Here is a 6,272-nt window from a genome sequence, read left to right as displayed (position 1 = left end):
GGCTGAGTTGGGGAGCAGGTTACCCATACTGAAACACTGAGTCACCTCTCATATATATACAACAATGCTGGTTTGATTTGTGTAATAAAATCGTCTCACTGGTAATGTGGTGTGTATTTATACCCTAATGTTCTTTTTTGAGATCTGTGGGGACAACAGGGTTGAATTGAAGAAAAAATGACATTTGTGGCATGGAGGAGTGGGAAGGAGATGAGAGGAAAGAATGGAAGGAAATAGGAAGTGGAGAGGGGAAGGGATGAGGAGGGAAAGGGATGAGGAGGGGATAGGGGAGAGGGGAGGGGATGAGGAGAGGATAGAGGAGAGGGATGAGGAGGGATAGAGGAGAGGGGAAGGGATGAGGATGGGATAGAGGAGAGGGGAAGGGATGAGGAGGGGATAGAGGAGAGGGGAAGGGATGAGGAGAGGATAGAGGAGAGGGGAAGGGATGAGGAGAGGATAGAGGAGAGGGATGAGGAGGGATAGAGGAGAGGGGAAGGGATGAGGAGGGGATAGAGGAGAGGGGAAGGGATGAGGAGGGATAGAGGAGAGGGGAAGGGATGAGGAGGGGATAGAGGAGAGGGGAAGGGATGAGGAGGGAATAGAGGAGAGGGGAAGGGATGAGGAGGGGATAGAGGAGAGGAAACCGGATGAGGAGGGGATAGAGGAGAGGGGAAGGGATGAGGAGGGGAAGGGATGAGGGGAGAGTAGTAGAGGGGGAAGAGGGGAGAAGGGATGAGGAGAGGAGAGTAGTAGAGGGGGAAGAGGGGAGAAGGGATGAGGAGAGGAGAGTAGTAGAGGGGGAAGAGGGGAGAAGCGGTAAGAGGGAGGACTACAAATGGGATGGTTCTTTGAAGATACAAAAATCCCAAACCAGAAATGTTTCGGTCCTCCAGGACCAGAATTGAATAGTCCTGCTGTAGGGGTATTTGGGCCTTATTTCCATATTTCCCAGGGTACCTTTCGGGTTGAATTTTCTCGTTACCAGTACACCTATGACTGTTTGCTCGTGATAGAGAAATGGCTGTTGCATTCATTCATTTCAGTCCTGTGACCTGAACCAAATGATTGAACATGTCATTGAACTTGAATTATTTAAGATAAATCAATACATATTTCATAAGGCCCTCTTTTGAGAGTTTTACCCTAATGCAGTGGCCTGAAACGTGTAGTTTACAGGCCACATCAGGCCTGTAAGTCACATTATGCTGGCTTGCTAAGTGTTTGTGTATCCCTCCAGCCAGAGTGGGGATATCCAACATTTGGAGAAAAACATTTACCTGCAACCTGCATTCAGAATGACTGCCTGGTTTGGGAAGACTAAGACATGAGACTACCTTAAACATCTAAACTGGAACAAACATTTCATTAGCGCGTGCATTAAGTCCAAGTAACAGACTGGAATAGTTTAAAAAGCAAGTGATGAATTAATCAATCAATGTTCATGCCAAAACACAGATATTGAAACAAACAATTACAAAAAGCAACCTACAATAGAGCATGCTGGGAAATATGTGTCACAGTCTTGGAAATGAGCGGACCAAGGCGCAGCGTGAGTATAGTTCCACATATTTATTTAAGTGAAGAAAAAAAAATAACAAAACTTACAAAGACCGTGAGGACGTAGTGCCCAAACAATCAATATCCCACAAAACACAGGTGGGGGGGGAATAGCTACCTAAATATGGTTCCCAATCAGAGGCAACGATAAACAGCTGCCTCTAATTGAGAACCACATTAGCACCAACATAGAAATGTTAAACTAGAACACCCCCTAGTCACGCCCTGACCTACTACACCATAGAGGACCAAGGGCTCTCTATGGTCAGGGTGTGATTGGTGGTTATTAACACCAACACTGTGGTTCTTTTACACCACTCTTTGCAGTGTTAAATTAACTCTTGAATCAACACTGGAAATGTAAACTCTGAAAATCAACACTAGTTAACACTGGCAAATTTGCTGTGTGCTATGAAAGGGACACAGCTGCAGGCTTCCATACATTTCAAGAACCCCCCACTTAACTCAAAGGTTCTTTATAGGACAAGAGTTTCCCAAGAAACCTTATGAGCTGAAAATGAACCAGTTAAGAACATTAATTCATTTCAGTGTACTACCTCCTACACACACACACACACACACACACACACACACACACACACACACACACACACACACACACACACACACACACACACACACACACACACACACACACACACTGTGTATACTACCTCCTACAACCTCATGCATTACATAAGCAATACTGGATCATCATCACAAATATTTGAATATTTGAATATCTAAACCAAACAGACAAATGTCCAACTCAAACTACGACATCATATTATAACTGTAACCATTCTCAACTGCTATATTTTTCCAAAATACAGAGTTGTTGTTATTCAATCTCTATTTTCCCAAGGTACTGTCCAACTCTGTCTACAATAGTTACTGTAGACAGCCCAATGTCCAACTCTGTCTACAATAGTTACTGTAGACAGCCCAATGTCCAACTCTGACTACAATAGTTACTGTAGACAGCCCAATGTCCAACTCTGTCCTCAATAGTTACTGTAGACAGCCCAATGTCCAACTTTGTCCTCAATAGTTACTACAGACAGCCCAATGTCCAACTCTGTCCACAATAGTTACAACAGACAGCCCAATGTCCAACTCTGTCCACAATAGTTACAACAGACAGCCCAATGTCCAACTCTGTCCTCAATAGTTACTGTAGACAGCCCAATGTCCAACTCTGTCCACAATAGTTACTGTAGACAGCCCAATGTCCAACTCTGTCTACAATAGTTACTGTAGACAGCCCAATGTCCAACTCTGTCCACAATAGTTACTGTAGACAGCCCAATGTCCAACTCTGTCCACAATAGTTACTGTAGACAGCCCAATGTCCAACTCTGTCCTCAATAGTTACTGTAGACAGCCCAATGTCCAACTCTGTCTACAATAGTTACTGTAGACAGCCCAATGTCCAACTCTGTCCACAATAGTTACTGTAGACAGCCCAATGTCCAACTCTGTCTACAATAGTTACTACAGACAGCCCAATGTCCAACTCTGTCTACAATAGTTACTGTAGACAGCCCAGTGTCCAACTCTGTCTACAATAGTTACTGTAGACAGCCCAATGTCCAACTCTGTCTACAATAGTTACTGTAGACAGCCCAATGTCCAACTCTGTCCACAATAGTTACTACAGACAGCCCAATGTCCAACTCTGTCTACAATAGTTACTGTAGACAGCCCAATGTCCAACTCTGTCTACAATAGTTACTACAGACAGCCCAATGTCCAACTTTGTCCTCAATAGTTACTACAGACAGCCCAATGTCCAACTCTGTCTACAATAGTTACTGTAGACAGCCCAATGTCCAACTCTGTCTACAATAGTTACTGCAGACAGCCCAATGTCCAACTCTGTCTACAATAGTGTTACTAATCTCTCCTTCCTCCCGAAGTGTGGACTTGTTCACTTGGCTCCATGGATTTGAAAGGAAATGACTGGCAAATGGAAACTCCTTTTCGCCCGTGTCTACACCAATCCAACGCTTTTACATTTGTGGGGGAGTAGTGAACGAGTGCACACTTCAGGATGAAGGAGAGATAATTAGGATGCAAACCAATCGAGGGCTTAGGACTAGAAGGTTCTATTTGAAAAAAACGAGGATTCTGAAATAATTAGCTGTGAGGTTCTGAAACCTCGTTGGTTTGAAAAGTTGGCAGCAATTATTGTTTTTTTTTACCTCTGCTGCAGAGGATAAGTTCATTAGAGTTACCAGCCTCAGATTGCAGCCCCAAATAAATGCTTCACAAAGTTCAAGTAACAGACACATTTCAACATCAACTGTTCAGAGGGGACTGGGTGCAGTTAAATAGTCTGGTGGCCATTTCATTAATTGTTCAGCAGTCTTAAGGCTTGTCAGTCAAGACTGTTAATTTAAAGAGACTATGGTTAGACTAACCTGTCAGTCAAGACTGTTCATTTAAAGGGACTATGGTTAGACTAACCTGTCAGTCAAGACTGTTAATTTAAAGAGACTATGGTTAGACTAACCTGTCAGTCAAGACTGTTAATTTAAAGAGACTATGGTTAGACTAACCTGTCAGTCAAGACTGTTCATTTAAAGAGACTATGGTTAGACTAACCTGTCAGTCAAGGCTGTTCATTTAAAGAGACTATGGTTAGACTAACCTGTCAGTCAAGGCTGTTCATTTAAAGAGACTATGGTTAGACTAACCTGTCAGTCAAGGCTGTTCATTTAAAGGGACTATGGTTAGACTAACCTGTCAGTCAAGGCTGTTCATTTAAAGGGACTATGGTTAGACTAACCTGTCAGTCAAGGCTGTTCATTTAAAGGGACTAGGATTTGAGGCATGGGTTTAGGTCAGAGACAGTAAATGAACTGATTAATTGAGTCTTCATTTTCCTGTATAACAAGGCTACAATAAATGGGGCAACAATAGATGGCTGACCCAGTAGAAATACAGGACTACCACCTCTACAGTATGGATCTGTATTATTAAAGGGGACAGAGTTTGATTCCATGGCATGTTAAGATAGACGCTGGACTAATTCTTTATCAGGTAGCTCTACTGTTTGGTTCATATGTGTAGCTGAACTACACATGGGGCGTCAGGTAGCCTAGTGGTTAGAGTGTAGAGGTGGCAGGTAGCCTAGTGGTTAGAGTGTAGAGGTGGCAGGTAGCCTAGTGGTTAGAGTGTAGAGGTGGTAGGTAGTCTAGTGGTTAGAGTGTAGAGGCGGCAGGAAGCCTAGTGGTTAGAGTGTAGAGGTGGCAGGTAGCCTAGTGGTTAGAGAGTAGAGGCGGCAGGGAGCCTAGTGGTTAGAGTGTAGAGGTGGTAGGTAGCCTAGTGGTTACAGTGTAGAGGTGGCAGGTAGCCTAGTGGTTAGAGTGTAGAGGTGGCAGGTACCCTAGTGGTTAGAGTGTAGGGACGGCAGGTAGCCTAGTGGTTAGAGTGTAGAGGCGGCAGGTAGCCTAGTGGTTAGAGTGTAGAGGCGGCAGGTAGCCTAGTGGTTAGAGTGGAGAGGTGGCAGGTACCCTAGTGGTTAGAGTGTAGAGGTGGCAGGTAGCCTAGTGGTTAGAGTGTAGAGGTGGTAGGTAGTCTAGTGGTTAGAGTGTAGAGGTGGCAGGTAGCCTAGTGGTTAGAGTGTAGAGGTGGCAGGTAGCCTAGTGGTTAGAGTGTAGAGGCGGCAGGAAGCCTAGTGGTTAGAGTGTAGAGGCGACAGGAAGCCTAGTGGTTAGAGTGTAGAGGCGGCAGGAAGCCTAGTGGTTAGAGTGTAGAGGTGGCAGGTAGCCTAGTGGTTAGAGTGTAGAGGTGGCAGGTAGCCTAGTGGTTAGAGAGTAGAGGTGGCAGGTAGCCTAGTGGTTACAGTGTAGAGGTGGCAGGTAGCCTAGTGGTTAGAGTGTAGAGGTGGCAGGTAGCCTAGTGGTTAGAGCGTAGAGGTGGCAGGTAGTCTAGTGGTTAGAGAGTAGAGGTGGCAGGTAGTCTAGTGGTTAGAGTGTAGAGGTGGCAGGTAGCCTTGTGGTTAGAGAGTAGAGGTGGCAGGTAGCCTAGTGGTTAGAGTGTAGAGGCGGCAGGTAGCCTAGTGGTTAGAGTGTAGAGGTGGCAGGTAGCCTTGTGGTTAGAGAGTAGAGGTGGCAGGTAGCCTAGTGGTTAGAGTGTAGAGGTGGCAGGTAGCCTAGTGGTTAGAGCGTAGAGGCGGCAGGTAGCCTAGTGGTTACAGTGTAGAGGTGGCAGGTAGCCTAGTGGTTAGAGTGTAGAGGTGGTAGGTAGCCTAGTGGTTAGAGTGTAGAGGTGGCAGGTAGCCTAGTGGTTAGAGCGTAGAGGCGGCAGGTAGCCTAGTGGTTACAGTGTAGAGGTGGCAGGTAGCCTAGTGGTTAAAGTGTTGGGCCACGACCGAAAGGTTGGTGGATTGAATCCCTGAGCTGAGAAGGTAAAAATCTGTCATTCTGCCCCTGAACAAGGCAGTTATTGTAAATAAGAATTTGTTCTTAACTGACTTGCCTAGTTAAATAAAGGTTAAATGAAAATACAATTTAAAAAATAACCTATATCTGACAGAACCAGGCTGAGTATCTTACCTGTATCTGACACAACCAGGCTGAGTATCTTACCTGTATCTGACACAACCAGGCTGAGTATCTTACCTATATCTGACACAACCAGGCTGAGTATCTTACCTATATCTGACAGAACCAGGCTGATTATCTTACCTATATCTGACAGAACCAGGC

The sequence above is a fragment of the Salmo salar genome, chromosome ssa11 (genome assembly GCF_905237065.1).
Source record: "Salmo salar chromosome ssa11, Ssal_v3.1, whole genome shotgun sequence".
Taxonomy (NCBI): Eukaryota; Metazoa; Chordata; class Actinopteri; order Salmoniformes; family Salmonidae; genus Salmo; species Salmo salar.
This window is presented reverse-complemented; position numbering follows the sequence as displayed.